The 16,545-nt window shown below is 48.3% G+C and overlaps 1 protein-coding gene across 1 annotated transcript in view; it reads left to right on the forward strand.

Moving 5' to 3' along the window:
- The window catches only part of LOC126036931 (deleted in malignant brain tumors 1 protein-like), a gene marked incomplete at its 3' end in the record, with an annotated part of 180,998 nt that overhangs the window by 76,172 nt on the left and 88,281 nt on the right, over positions 1–16,545 (forward strand). The window lies entirely within an intron of this gene.

The raw sequence follows: 16,545 nt of genomic DNA on the forward strand, positions 1-16,545 counted from the left end.
AGGGGGATGACCCATTACATCTTTTAGAATGGATGTTTTTGTCATTTCTGGCCACGAAAAACTGCTCCTGGCTTGTTTGAACTTATTGCTGATGTAACCATAAAAGCCAGAAAATGATGTGTAGAACTAACAGGACGTGATCCAGCTACGATTGTTTTACCTGTTCAAAATTGGTACTTTGAATGGTGTCTGGTAAACAATTACAAGCTGCAAGCAGCTATGGCAGGTTTTCAAGGACAGATCTCGTATCCTCTACCATCGCACCCGCTCCTGAAATTTGCTCGAGAAATACCATTTGGTCAGAAAAGCTTAAGCCAGCCGGAGCCTGTGAAAGGCCCTACTGTCTTCACAGATGGTTCTGGAAAAACAGGTAAAGCAGCAGTAGTATGGTATGAAAACAACAACTGGAACAGCAGAGTAGTATATCAAAATGGTTCTCCACAAATAGTAGAGCTGTGTGGACATAGCACATTGAAGCAGCTGCTTCAAAAACAAAAAGGGGGAATGATTGGGGAGCCACCACAAGCATGTTTAGATAACGTAGTTTATGTTCTTAGCTTTCTCTATTATGGGGGTAATTCTTCTCTACCTCCTTTGTTCAACACTTCTCTTTTTTCAACACAGAATTTACAAAGAGGCATTAAAGTACATGTTAGAGATTTAGTTACTGGTCTGCGGAGTGGACCATGTGAGCTATTAACCTGGGGGCGAGGTTGTGCTTGTGTTTCTACAGATACAGGCCCACAATGGACTCCCGCTTGATTTGTACGACCATCATCATCTTGAACATCCCAGAGGGTGCGGCAATATGAATACCACCTAAACCAAAAACAAAGTGTAGGTCACCTTGACCAATATAACAGGACAAGATTCTCTTTGCATTGCAACCGCATCACAAAGTCCATGAACCAATAGAGAGGATGACTATGACTCACGCAGTGCGCCTGGCCCGCGAGCGCATGCATCGTAGGTTGCAAATGAGGCGGATTTTTGGCACCCACTGGCCACGTGTGCTGAAATCCGTTCCTCTTCAAATGTATAAATACCGGGATTTTCCGAAGAGCATCGGGCTGGTGTACGGCAAGGCCATCGTTGCCTCCGTGGGGGTGCCCAAGGAAAACTGGCACCTACCGATTGCTGAATTTGCGGAGCAAGACAGCACAAGAATGTACAGATGGTTCATCTACCTCACAGTCCTCGGATGGACGTAGTCATGGATACCACCGCAAACCAAAGAAAACATCTGGATGACCCTGGCTGACATGACCGGATAAGATTGCTTATACCTTAGTACAGCAACACCAAGCAATCCCTTTTTCACAGGTTTAATAGGGGGTTACACTGACATCAACAAAATTTAAGAACTTATTGATGGAGACCCCTGTGCAGCAGGTCATGGACTCAATGGATGGGAATGCCTGGTTTTCACAGATCTGGCATTAACCCTCATTGCCACCCCAGGAATCACAAATTCTGGGGTCCCTGAATACAGACTGGTGTAGTATTATCAGATTTACTGCTAGACATTGATAGTGTCAGACATGCTACGCTATAAAATAGAGCTGCAATTGATTTCTTGCTTTTAGCACAAGGACAAAGATATTTGAGGGTTGGGGATTGTCTGGATGGTCGATATCTCTGCTCAAGACTGTAGGGGTAGTGATCTTGACTGATAACTACGCTTCTAATGTTGCCCTGTCTTTTCGGCCTTCTGCAAAGGGCCCTGCAGAGGGCAGCCGGGATGATATTTTTAGCACAAATACAAAAAGGGGGAATTGTCAGGGATGCAACGAGTCTATGGAATTCCTGACAGTTTGAGAACAGCATGGCCTTGAGCAGCTTGTAGTATATCCTTGAGAAGTCTGGAAAGATCCAAGAAGACCAGTACGAAAACAAGATAGTGATAAGAAGAGCCGTCCTGACAAACTCACCAATCATGAATTGTTAGTTACTAACTAAGCCAATCATATACTAACACATACTCTGAAGAAGGGGATAAAAAGGTGTGTTAGAACAATAAAGTAGCCATCTTGCATGACCTATTACTTGTCGTGTCCGTCTCTACCGCGACAGTGGGGTACCTTTCTTCCCCTCTCCTTTCTCCTTCAATCCAGTTACAATGATGTTTGAGAATTTTGAATAATTTGAATACCCTTGGGATGTTGAGACCAGCACGGTCCTAGCCCTACTGCTAGGAATTAGCATGCTCCTGAATGTGGTTCAGCTCTTGTTTGAGGTTAAACAACTCTTTAAGAAGATCACCAAGAGATCTGCCCCAAAGCTGGATAATTAAGTGTGGCAGGGTGTGTGGGGTAGTAAGGCCAAGTACCTAGAAAAGTGGGCACCTCCAGTGTTCTGGAAATTCACCCCCGAACACGTGCAGAATCCAGAAGAACTAGTAAAATATTTGGAAAAGGTTTGCTGTCACCCTGGCAACTCTAGAGAGGCAAAATTGCTACAATGTGCTGGGGCGTGGCCCATGCCTATGGAGCCCTGTTCAACACCACTCAGTACCCTCAAGGGGAAGAGAAGGTCTCTGGACCTAACAACAAAATGATGAGCACTGTGGTCACCCAATCCTTGGCCCCTCCAGTCCCGGCAATGAGCATTGCGGTCACCCAGACCTTGGTGACGGGCACTGTGGTCCCTCCAGCCCTGGTGACAAGCACTGCGGCTACCCAAACCCCGGCAACAGACACTGCAGTTATCCAAAACTCGGCGAGCAGTACTGCAACTGAACCAGCAGACCAACCTGCACCAGTGTCAGTTGCTGCCATACAGAAGAAGAAATATACAAAAAAATCAGTTCACTTAGGGAGGGAGGGAGATGAGCCAGGGTCATCACGGGAACAGGAGGAAGAGGCAGATCCAGAGGTAATAACCAGGTCCCTATCCTTGAGTGAGCTGCGGGAAATGCGAAAAGATTTTGGCTGCCATATAGGTGAGCATATTATCACCTGGCTCCTCCGATGCTGGGACAATGGGGCTAATAGCTTGGAATTAGAACGTAGGGAAGCCAAGCAGCTGGGATCGCTTGCCAGGGAGGGTGGCATTGACAAGGCACTTGGAAGAGGGACACAAGCCCTCAGCCTCTGGAGGCGACTCCTGTCAAGTGTGAAGGAAAGGTGTGGACACATATTTAGCTAACGGTTGCAAGAGCATTCCAGATGCCTTTAGAAGACCTTGAACAGAACAAACAAGAAGACAAAACAAGAAAGATGCCAATTAGAAGAACACAGGTGCGCATTCCGCGATAAAGGGAACTTGGCACAAAGAACCTCAATTTGGCAGTTTATCTTGACGAATTAGACTGACACAAGTTTCACGTGTTTTAGTTGATATAACCAATTATGTTTCTGTGCGTGTACAGAGTTAGTATAACCAATTATATCTTATGTTTATGCGCGTGTACAGTGTTGATACAACCAATCATATTTTATGCTTGTGTGCATGTACAGTGACTTTGCAGAATATGTGACTATAAGTATGTGTGTGTTTTAGCAATAAAGGGTCGTCTGTCATCCGCTTTCAAGATTACAGGCGTCCGTCTACTTCAATCTCCTCAGAAGGGTACCCCTTTAAGGAAGATGTTATATGTCAATCAAGCAAGTGGACCACCATGGAAAGAGGTATCCAATATCTGAGGGAATTAGCTATGCTAGAGACGATTCATCACGACCCGGACAACCCACAATTACCAAAAGATCCAGACAAAGTCCAATGCACAAGACCCATGTGGCAGAAGTTTGTACAGAGCGCACCATTGTTCTATGCCAACTCACTGGCAATAATGGCCTGGAAAGACGAAGAGGCACCGACAGTGGATGAAATGGCTCGCCAACTCCATCAATATGAAGAAAATCTCTCCTCCTCCCTACAAGCCTGCATTTCAGCTGTGGAGAAGCTGTCCGAGGATTTCCAGCAATTCAAAGAGGATATGTCCTACTCCACACGTGCAAGGACCAATGTCTCAGCTATTAGGAGTGAGCGTTCGTCTGCCCAAGAGAGAGAATATAGAAGGTACACACCACGAGATGCCCTGTGGTTATACCTATGTGATCATGGAGAGGACATGAGGAAATGGGATGGAAAACCTACCTTGGTCCTAAATGCACGGGTATGTGAGTTGTGAGGAAAAACCACCACAAAAGCGGATTCTGCCAGGAAAAATGTCGCTCCAGTTTCCAACAGCGTAGAAGGGCTGATCTTATTTCTGATCCTCTTGAAGGGACTGATGAGCCACTTTTACAAGAAGTGAGTACTGGATACTCTGAGCAGAATTAGAGGGGCCCTGCCTCCAGCCAGGTGGCGGAAAGGGATATTGGGTCTATTGGGCTGCGTGGATTCAATAGCCTGGCACGTCAGACCCACAGGAGTATAAGGCTCTAGTAGACACCGGCGCACAGTGCACTCTAATGCAATCAAGTTATCAAGGGGCAGAACCCATTTGTATTTCTGGTCTGATGGGGGGATCCCAAGAGTTAACTGTATTGGAAGCTGAAGTAAGCCTAACTGGGAATGAATGGCAGAAACACCCCATTGTGACTGGTCCAGAGGCTCCGTGTATCCTTGGCATAGACTATCTCAGGAGGGGGTATTTTAAGGACCCGAAGGGGTATCGATGGGCTTTCGGTATAGCTGCCTTGGAGATGGAGGGCACTGAACAGCTGTCTACCCTGCCTGGCCTCTGTCAAGACCCTTCGATTGTGAAGTTGTTGAGGATTGAAGAACAACAAGTGCCAATTGCTACCATGGCGGTGCACCGGCAGCAATATCGCACCAACTGAGACTCTCTGATTCCCATCCACAAGTTGATTCACCAACTGGAGAGCCAAGGAGTGATCAGCAAAACTCGCTCACCCTTTAATGCTCCCATATGTCCAGTGTGGAAGTCAGTGAGGCACAGTGATTTTGCCTACCTGCAATCACAGTCTCCAGTTATCTGCTCTAACGAGTCCCTGGGGAGGCTTTGCCAGGAATGGCCCTCAGTGGGGCCCATTAATGCTTCAAGGTACTTTGCTTCTGACTTTGACTTCTTGAGAAGTTCATTTCAGTCTGCTCTCAGTAGCTGAGGTTCATGGTCTGAGACTCAAAGACACCATGGGGCTTATTGAAATACGCAAAGCTCTAGGAAGCCATTTTTCTTCCTGCAATTTTCTTCAAGTCTTCAAGACTTGTACAGCTAATTAGAAAAACTTCATAGTGTAGTTAAGGAGGAAGATTTCAAAGTGCATCTATACCCATGATTTTTTTTCTTTTTAAAGGACAATTTTCTTACTTTTCAGTATAGAGAAGAGGTGATAGAAGCATTCTCCAAGTGATAATGATCCATAGTGTCTGTTCTGGAGGTCTGGACAGCTAGGAAAAGCAGTGCCTTCAGGTCTGACACTGTATGGACAACCTTGCTCCTCACTTCTCAAACCTCACCCTTCTGACATTGGCCACCTGGGGGCTTACATCTCTGTTCCTTGCCTCAGATTTCTCCACTGATCTCTACAGCTGGAGGTTACAGATCCATTGCATCATCTCCCCCCTGCTATCCTTAAAGACCTGGCTGCACACAGGCCCAGAAGAATTTCTCCTATTTGCAAGCAAAGCACAGAAAATAATTTTCAAGTTTCGTAAACAAGTCACACTGCTCAACCGCATGTGAAGTACAAGCTGCCCCTAATGAGGCTGCCTTTCTACAAGGGATAGTCTTATGAGAAATGTTTGTGACAGATACTAAAAAGTTAGAGATAAACACAAGTAAAGAACTGCCTAAAGAGGCAATTAGTCTACTGGAGGACAGGCAAGCTTGTAACTCCCTGAAGCTCAAAGCAGCTGCATAGGGGAGAGGTATCTTGAACAAAGAGTAAGAGAAGGAGAGAAGTGGAGCATCAGGGAAAGGGCCTTTGTCTGGACAGTCTTCATCGGAAAAGATGACTTTCAGAAATGGTCATTGTATCAGGCCAGGTGTAAGTATATGAAAGACTTGAGAAACTAAATACACTGAGAGAAGGGGAGTCAAAAGAATCTCAGTACACATAATAACGGGGCGTGAAAGATGATGTTTAGTGCTTACATTGCTGAAATTAGCTGAGGTAGAGACAGTCCTTGATAAGAAGAGCTGATCCCAAGAACCAGCCAATGAGGTAGAGACAGTCCTTGGTAAGAAGCAGGAGCAGGCCCCAAGAGCCAGCTAAGACTGGTCTTGCGGCTTGGGTGGATACCAAAAATTCACTGAGCTTGCGCAAGGAAAGAGGTTACTAGCAGTGACGAAGAGAAGTCATCTTTCTTCATCTCTGCGACCACCAGACGACCACCACAAAGAGGCCCTGCGCAGGCGCAGTTGGGAGGAGACTATGGAAATGACCTCTCGGAGCTAATTTTAATATGAAGCGGGGATAGGTCATGCATATGTATAGGCATATTGTGAATATGTAATACCTGACTGTATAAACTTGAGGCGAACTGCCGAGTTGGGTGCGCGCAAGTTTGGTGGGACTACCCCCTGTGCTGCCCAGCGCTGAATAAACATACCTACTTTACAGTCTCACTGATTGTGGAGTCTGTTTTCCACACGTCAGCTGGACACACAGGGGATCACTCCACCTAGTGTGTGCACCTGTCTGGTTTAACCATGCAGGTTAAATACACACCTGTTATACATATTCACTAAGTTTCTGGGTAATGTCATACATAATCATCAACTGTCTGATAAATCATTAGCATATGTAAATGTCCCTTTACGCAGGCGTGGTGAAGTCTTTGGTGGTCTTCAGAAGCCCTCTGGTGGTCTTCCATAGTCTTCCTCACTTTGTCCGATAGTTGACCTCTCTTATGTGATTCTGCGTAGTCCGATTTTTGCCATCATGTATTAGATTACGTAAAAAGAACATTCAATGTTAATTCTTGAATTTAACGTTTCTAGTGATTGGCCCTCTCATTGGTTAATCTTACTTAGTTCCACTAACTGGAATCTTGATCAAAGTGGGGTTTCTAAGTGTCGTGGTTTAACTCCAGCCAGCAACTAAGTACCACGCAGCCGCTCACTCACTTCCCCCATCCAGTGGGATGGGGGAGGAACTCGGGGAAAAAAAGAAAAAGGTAAAACTTCTGGGTTGAGATAAGAACGATTTAATAGAGCAGAAAAGAAGAAATTATAATGATAATGATAACACTAATAAAATGACAACAGTAGTAATAAAAGGATTGGAATGTACAAATGATGCACAGGGCGATAGCTCACCACCCGCCGACCGACACCCCACCAGTCCCTGAGCAGCGATTCCCCGCCCCCCCCCCCCCCTTCCCAGTTCCTAAACTAGATGGGACGTCACATGGTATGGAATACACCGTTGGCCAGTTTGGGTCAGGTGCCTTGGTTGTGTCCTGTGCCAACTTCTTGTGCCGTGGCTGGCCATGAGAAGCTGAAAAATCCCTGACTATAGTCTAAACACTACTGAGCAACAACTGAAAACATCAGTGTTATCAACATTTTTCACATGCTGAACTCAAAACACAGCACTGTACCAGCTACTAGGAAGACAGTTAACTCTATCCCAGCTGAAACCAGGACACTAAGCAACAGAACTAAGGTCCATAACGATCTCTCTCAGTTTCTTAGGACAAAACACTACAAACTAACAAATCGGTCAAAGTTTCTATGGTTAACTAATGTTAGACAATACTTATTCTTTTATGATTGTATACAGCACATTTTGTATGTTCTTAAGTTTCGACTACTACATTGCGAGCTTCAAACCCCTATATTCTACACTCTTTAGCTTTTGATCAAACCCAACTCATATAAAATTTTAACTTATCAGAATATTTGTATCATCACCGACTGAAGGGTAGTGTGGTGAAACCTAATGAATATTCAGATTGGCAACAGATCTTTAAAGACACACTAGTATCTAACTTGGGGACACACAGTATAGACAAGAAGAACAGAAAATGTAATGCGAGAAAAAGTCAACACAGCGGTTTGCTTTCCCACCGCTGGTGATTCACATCTTCCGGCCATAAATAACACATTCATCTCCTTTCTTCTCAGCCTTTGGTTTTATACCAGCCACATCAGAGCCTGCTCCAGTCTTGCAGAGTCCAGGCTGATCCTCCTGGAAGTGGTGCCGCTGGTTTCTCGATGGCCCATCAACTACTGTGAGCAGTGAAGTTTGCTTCATGCCGTTGCCTCCATGTTTGCTCTGCCAGGCCTGTGTCTTGATAAATTTTGGTTGCTGGTTTCCCTTTTTTCTATTGGTTTCCCAGTTGACAGCTCCTGCCCCGACCCCACAGCCCAGGGACAAGCCACAGTGAGACAGGGACCCAAAGGAACCTTAGTAGATATAGTAGATATATGGATGTAGCTAGGAACTGTTTAGTAATTATCTAGCTTATAATGAAGTTAAAGAAATTTCAATAGAGGTAGACATGGCCCAAGAGGATGAGAAATGATGATTAACGTTTGCATTGTTGAGGCTGGCTGGGGCAGGAGATAGTCCCTGAGAAGAAGCAGCAGTCGACCCCAAAAACCAGCCAAGACCAGTCTTGTGACTTTTTGGAACTAATTTGAAAATGAAGCGGACATAGATCATGCCTACGTATGGGCGTATTGTGAAACTCCATGTATATGTAACACTTGACTGTATAAACTTGAGGAGAACTGCCGAGCCGGGCGTGCACGACTTTGGTGGGACTACCCCCCGTGCTGCCCAGCGCTGAATGAACATACCTACTTCACAATCTCACTGATTGTGGAGTCTGTTTTCCGCACATCACAGGAAATCATAGACTCAGAGAATCAAGGAATCACTGAGGTTGGAAAAGACCCTTAAGACCATCGCGTGCAGTGGCGTGAAGGAAAAAATCCTAATGTAAAAGTCAGTGGTAATTCAGTGTGTACCTGGAGAGATGAAAACACAGCCACGAGCAGCCCCCAGGACATCATGATCGCAAAGTCCTGCACAGCTTGTCCATGCAAGGTGAAGGGGAGTTCCATTGAGCATCTGGAGCCTATGACTGTCCTGATCCAATGTCGGGGAAAGTTTCAATATGATCCCAAGAGCGAGATTAAGACACAAACGAAGTCTAATGCCGTATACCCAAAACAGCTTTTATTATCAAAAGTAGCAAAAGTAGAAAATAGTAGCAATAGGATAGAATGGAAGAAAAAGGCAGAAATCAAACAAGCAGTCGGGATAGAGTTGCAAGAATAGTCACCACCATGGATCAAGCAGCGTCCCGTTGGTCCTCAGTCTTCAATTCTTCAGTTATGGGTGCACACCATGGCCTGTGTCCATGTCTTTTTTACAGGGCATAGTCTAATGCATGCACATACGTACTGTTAGCACGCTCATGGTTTCGTCTATCACTTGATCTTTGGGTGATCGACATGAGAAACCAGTATATTTTCTCAAAGACTACAGCTTCCAGGACAATGGTAGTCTCCACATTCCTGCATGCTTCACCAGCTCCAGCCTGCCTCTTCCCCTGGATGCCTCAGTGGCCTGGTTATTGTCCTTATGGGCCAGAGGAGTGTCCTCTTTAAACAAGCCATCCCAGAGGCAAATGTTTCAAGATAAATAGTTCACAGTTCCGTCTCTCACAGCATACAATCTTTGAGACAGATGCCTCGAGATGACAGTCTCTCACAATGACCTGCCTTCCTGGCCTGTGATGGGGGGTGCCCCAGGGAAGGCTGTGGGCTGGAGGTCCAGGAAGGCACTTGGGTCCAGCATGAGGCTCTGAAACCTCCTGTGAACCCAGGACTGCTGAGGCCATGAGGCAGGGAACTGCCACCCCTCCCAGAGCAGGGCAGAGGACCCAGGGGTCCAGGCTGCCTGCTCATGATCCTCTCCTGCCCCGACACCAAACTGTGCTGCCTGGGGGATGGTGCTCATGATAGCATATTTCCATACATTCTGTATGGTATGTCTAAATATTTTCATGGTTTTCATGTTTTGTACTAGTCGTGGAAACTGCTTTGCTGCTCGGTGACTGCAAAAGTGAGATTAGGTAAATAATTATTAGAAATCTTATACTAACACTATGATTGAAACAATAGACAAAAGTATAGCCAAGCAATTAACTAGTAGAGGTAGTTACTCCTAAGTTTTGCAGTTCTTTGCTCTTAGAACTAGATGTTCCTGGACACTAGATGAGAACGGTGTTGAGACTGACCATATGTGATTGATGCTGCCTTAAGCTTCAAGATCAAAGAACAAGGACAGGAATAAAGACTTCAAGGACAGCCAGCAAGAACTTCAAATGGGTCGGTGGTCACAAAAGCAGCCCATCGACTCAAAGGGATCCTTCATTGCACGTGATTGGATGTAGGCAGTACCAAAATAATCAGTTGCAATTACTTTTATGTAAATGTATACTAATCTGATTAATGTGCAATTAGTTATTCTATATAACCTGTTAGTGCTAAAGCTGTGGGATGCATGCTAGGTGGAACTACCCCCCATGCATCCAGCGCTGCAATAAAGAATGCCTGCTTTCTAAAACTCCAAAACGAGTCTTGGATGGTGTCTTCGACCGGCTTTTCGGTATCACTCACTAGAGCCCTGGTAAGAACCTCTTTCCCTCTGTGCCTCCAAAACACCGGCTGCCCCAAGAGTTGGCATCGTCTCCCCCTCACCTCTCCCAGCCTCCTGGGGGGACACTCCAGGTTGCCTTTATCTGGGGGCACATGGTGGGTGGGAAGGGGACACCCCAGGTGCCCGCGCTCCTTCAGCCCCTCTGCTCATCGTGGTGGTCCAGCCAGAGAGGACCCAGGCATCTGGGCGCTGGGCAAGTAGACGGGACATGGATGCAGGCACACACACACACACACACACACGCACACACAGAGCGTAGCTTTGCTGAAGGGGTTTATTGATCATGAGAGGGAAATGGCCCAGGGCTCCCAGGGGATCAGGTGGGGTCATCCAGGGATGATCATCTCCTCATGCCGCTGGAGGGGGACAGGACAGGGCTGTCACCATCACTTGAGGACCTGCAAGAGAGAGCCCAAATTGTGACGAACACCCCCCCCACCCCCCCCAGTGTCTGCTGGGACATGAGAGGGGCCTTGTCCCCACCACCTCTCTCTGCAGAGACCTAGGGAAGGAGAAGGGAACTGGAGCCCTCTGTCTACCCAGGACAGGACTTGGCTCACCTGAGATCCAGATGGCACCCAGAGCCCCCTATCTACCCCAGGATGCCCCTATATCTCCCAGAAGCCTGCCCAGCCCTCACAGTGATCCTGGGGGGTGTTTATGGCACAGCCCCCCTGCCTGGCCTGCACAGTGACCTTCTGGCTCCATAGAGCCCTACTGCATGCAAGGAAAGGCATGGGGGCAGCTCTGTGCAGCTCACCCTGGGACATGCATCAGGGACAGTCCCCTCTCTTTCCCTCTGCCATACCCAAGGTCTGCCCACCCCAGAGGGCTCAGGGATCCCCCGGGGCCCAGGATCCTTTGTGGGGCTGCAGACGCCCTGACGTTGCTCACCTGGACATCAGCAGCTACAGGCACGCTTCTCCGCTGCAGAAGAAGTCTTAATTCCTGTTCGGTCAGAAGATCCTGGGGCGAAAGGGAGGATTAGCGACATGCTTGGGTGAACTGGGTTGTTCTGGGAGGCAGGGGAAAGCAATGGAATCCTTGGGGAAGGTGCCTCTGGGAGAAATGGGGTACATGAGCTCGTATGGTTCTGCACAGAAAGCAGTGGGTGTCCTGGGGAGGGGGCCCACCTGGGTGTGTGGCTGTGTACTGGGGTACACATATTTTTGTTATAGCCAGCCAAAGAATACTGGTACATTCAAAGACTATAAGTGGCACCTTAAATTAATGCCCGAGTTAAAAGTAGTACCTTAAATAAAAAATACAGCTGAGATTAAATAAAACTTTTACTCCTTTCCATATATCATATGGTCAGAGGACCTGGTTTGTTCAGTGGGAGCAGATGCCACTTTCTCAGGCCGGTAGTTCGTCAGGTGTACTTTCCATCACATGAGACAGCTGGGTGGGAGGCACACACAGGAAAGATGCTTGTCTCCATTGCCACCGTGCACAATGGCCTGAGCGCAACCTGTGTGGCTGAGTTGCCAAAGCAGTGAGCTGACGCAGCCCTCGGAGGGCTTCATTGGTAACCGAATGAGTGGGCAAGGGTGGAGGGTAAACACCATATAGATGGGAGTCGACAAACAGAAATGGGATGGGATAGTCCGGGTGTGGGTTCCTGGGGCTGCTGCCGATGCCTTTGAGTACCTGCAACATCTGTGTGGAGCAGAGAAACACTCAAAAGGATTCAATGTCCAAAGAAAGGACATACAGTGTGCTGGTAAAGAGTTCCCCCTCTTCCTTGACCATCACCAACAGGATGAGGAGTGCACATGTCCATCTTGGACTTGGACCCCCAGCACTTACATTGCAGTGCGAGGCTCCTAAGAGAAACCGTGATTCATCTCTCTTGTCTGTAGGAGCAACAGCACCAATGTCTGTGCCCACTGGGCCTCCTTCTCCTGCCTCCCCAGCCAGGGCAGAGGCAGGTGGTTCTCACAAACTGCACATCCAACAGGACTGGAAGGAGTGTTACAGAGGCTCGTACTATCAAACACAGCAGGTGTTAAAAATCAGATTTATTCTTCGATAAAAAAGTTCCTTAGAACTCTGATTAGTGAACCACAAGCTCAACGATGTAAGGGGAAATTAGTACTACACAGCGGACTTTAGAATTCTTAAGGTTTAAAAATGATGACTCAAAATGAGCATATCGTTTACCTATGAGATGAGGGCTCTCACCCTCAAGGAGTTACCTAGGGTGGCATCCCAATCCAAGGGGAGAGTCCCTGACTGCAGACCTGCTGCTCCCAGGATGAATTCTGGAAATGTTGCCAGGATCCCAGGCAGGGAAGGATCCTGGAAAGTCTCTCAGAGCTCAATATTGCTAGTCCTATGGATTCAGCAGGAAAATCTGAAGTAGTGCCATGATGATATTGCTGCTAACACAGCCATGAAAAACAGAAGCAGTTGGGTACTTGTTGGAGCGGCGGAGGAATGCACATAAGTCGACCCAATATGAGGGATAGAAGTGATTCAACTTTATTTGCACGGATAGCTCATATTTATACAGTTTGCGATAATTATGCCTACTAGTCCTAATACGATTGGTACATTGCTAATGTTTATTCATTACTAATACACACCCACTTGTGGCTGGCAGCTATGCGTGTTCAGTAACTTTCTCATGAGAACTTCTTCAAAAGTTACTTGTGAAGTTATGCCAAGGCCACACCCTCCCTGTCTTTCTCCTGATAACAGCGAGACCAGCTGTTGTTTTTCTCCTGATATCAGCAAGGCGAGCAGTCTTCGGCCAAGGCCTAGTCTTGCTGCCCACGCTGACATTCCTTCACACAGAACTCTGCTCGCACAACTTTTCTATAGACCCATGTCCTATCTCATCAAGCCAATTCCCAACAGGTACTTGCACCTTTGGGGCTTGGCAGTGTCCCCGTGCAGAGCACTGTCCCTGAAAACAGAGATGTCCATTTCCCTCTCGCCAGCTATCGGAGTAGCACTGAGGTCGGTCACAGCACACCACCTACTGCTCGTACAAAGGCCTCCCAGGTAAAGGCAGAGCTTGTTGCAGACCAAAGCAGATGTCTTTGCACTGCCCGTGCATGCAGTGAGCTTTCCTGAACGAGTGAGCACCTGTCACAACGTGGCCCATGAGATGAAGCCAAATGTGAGCTGGAAGGAGTGGGAGGTGGCCACAGAAAGAAGAAACCAAATTGGTGCCAGTCACATCTGCACAGCTTGGCTGTGGGGTATGAGGGACCGGGGTTGATTCCCTCTGTTGTCCAAACTACCCCACCTCGCCAAATGGTGTTCACTTTCAATAAGGTTTTACTGAGGGGCGAGGGGGTGGAGAGGAGAGACACAATTTGTAGGGGAAAAGCATGTGTTCACACACATGCAGACAGACAGCCGCACAGAGCAGCATGCCCAGCCCTGGTGACAAGCTGGTGGGAGAAAAGCTCCTGAAGAGGGTGCATGGAACAGGCAGGTAAAGAGGGGCAGAGCTGGGCTTCCCAGAGCAGACAGGGAGAGACAGGGGTCTGGGAAGAGGCAGGAAGGGAATGCCAGGGCTCTTGGAGAAAACAGAGAGCCACTGGTGTGCTCCCACCTCTGACGACACCCATGAAAGCAATCGCCTTGATGACACTCCCCCTCCCATCATGAATTCAAGATCTCGTGCTTGGTTGCCATGTATGAGTTTCTAGAAAAATCCTAGCCTTTGTCCTGCATTATGTCCTCTGCTGTCCTGGAGGGATTTAGTTTCCCAGGCCATGGCACATGCATTTTCTAGCCTTGTTCTGGGGGAGGGGTGTTCCCCCTTTTAACTTTCCATTTCCTTTTTAGTTTTCTGTTTCTTCCTCTGCATTTCCTTTTCCTTGTTGTGCCTGCCCCTTTCCATCCCAGTCAAATTCCACATGGCGGTTTGCTTGGCTTGCACTCACCTCTGAGGCAGATGAAGGTGCTGATGCAAGGGGAAGCACCGTGCTTTCCCAATGCCTGCCTCAGCACTGCAAAGAGGACAGTCAGATCCTGCCACTTGTCTTTTCCTCTGGGAATGGACTCAGCTAGGCGAGAGGGTTGACGTGGGAGGAGGGCCTGCTGGACATTGTTGCCTTCTGGAGCGAATATTTGAGAGAGACCCACAAGCACTGTGGGACCATGGGTACCTGAGCTCGTCCACAGAGGCTGCAGTGAACAGGAGATGGTGCCATTTAAAATCCCAAGAGAGGTGTGCAAGATGGCCTGAGCCCGAGGCAGCTCCAGCTCCCTTGGAGGGATGAGCAAGCCCTTCAGGCGCAGGCTGAGGTGGGGTGACCAGGGATGGGCTCTTGGCACAGCCAGGATGGCAGGCCTGGGCAGGGAGCAGGCAGGTCCCGCCTGTGGGGTTGGGCTGGGACTGGTCACAGGTACCTCCCTGCAGAGCACACCTCTTGCGCTCCAGGCTGCGCTCAGGCAGGGCTGGCACCAGGGCAAGGGCTCCTGGGGCAGGGCTGAAGTAGCTCACCTGGGAGAGGCTTAGACTGACAACCCACAGGTTCAAGCCCCAGCACAAGCAATGTGTTCCCCTTGGCTTTTCAAGAGCTGCTCTGACTTCTTCCAGCCTTCCCCGATCCTTGTCCCTGTACTCTCCCTATGTGAGAGCAGAGCTTCCCCCATGCTGGACACTGTTTGTGTGATGCAGATGCTGCAAGAAGGGCTTCAGCAAGTGTGTCGTCAGCCAGAAGGAGACAAAAAAATTGTGGGCCCACTGCTCACAGTGGTTCACAGACCACTGAAGAAATGGAGACCTGAGGAGAACCAGGTCACAAGGACCAACCCTGCCCTGGGTCCTGCATGGGTTGGGGGGAGTGGGTTGACCCTGGCTGCCAGTGAAGCCTCACACAGCTCCTTCCTCACCTACTCACCCCACACCCCAGTGGGATGGGGGCAGAGAATAGGAAGAGCAAAAGTGAGGAAAGTCATGGGTGAAGATAAAAATAATTTAATAAGGGAAGGAAAGAGGAAGAAGGAAGAAAGAAAAAAACCACCCCCTGCCAAAATAATAAGTGATGCAAAGTCAATCACTCACCACCTTCCACAAGTACACCGATACCCAGCCAGTCCCCAGGCATTGGCCACCCACCCAGAAAACACCCTCTCCTCCATCTTTATTGCTGAGCATGATGCCATATGGCATGGAATATCTGTTTGGTCAGTTCCAGTCACCTTTCCTGGCTGTGTCCCCTCCCGACATCTTGCACACCCCCAGCCTACTCACTGGGGGTCAGAGTGAGAAACAGAGAAGACCTTGATGTTGTGCAGATACCTTTCAGCAACAGCAAAATCACTGATGTGTTATCAGCACTGGTTTTGTCACTAATCCAAAGCCCAGCACCTTATGGGCTGCTATGAAAAAAATTAACATCATCCCATCCAGATCCAGTACATTGGGTCAAAGAATTCTAGTGGGGAAGGGGGGCCGAGGTGGAAAGCCTGATCCAGGGATGAAGGGGCTGGGGCAAGGGAGTGGGTGTCTCAGTCTGTCCAAGATGTAGAGTGAACAGAGAAGAGGAGCTTTATCTGGAGCCAGAGGAGCATGGCTGGAGCAGGGACTTGCTCCCTTCTCTGGGAACAGGGGAGGAAAAGAGGGGGGGAGGGAGATCTGGGTGAGGATCTTGGTTTAGTCCTCAGAAAGAGGAACTGCTCCCCTTACTCCAACCTCTCCACCTCCCTTTGCAGCAGGAGAAGCAAAGGCTTCTTACTCAGCTGCTCAGCTGCTGCAGTCTCCAGCTGGTTTCTGAGGCATGCCTGCAACAGGGCCTGGCCAGACAAGGGAAGAGGGGTGCGTGGGTGTTACCCACGAACCACCCAATAGAAATGGCCCATTTTCCCTTGGCAGTGCAGTGAAAGTAGACCTTCACTCATGGCTGACATGTGAGCTTCATGCTCCCGAAATTTGTACCAGAGGGGAAGATGACTCCCACCCTGGGAACCCACAGTGAGAAAGATGCCCTCA

The sequence above is a fragment of the Accipiter gentilis genome, unplaced genomic scaffold (genome assembly GCF_929443795.1).
Source record: "Accipiter gentilis unplaced genomic scaffold, bAccGen1.1, whole genome shotgun sequence".
NCBI classification, from domain to species: domain Eukaryota; kingdom Metazoa; phylum Chordata; class Aves; order Accipitriformes; family Accipitridae; genus Astur; species Astur gentilis.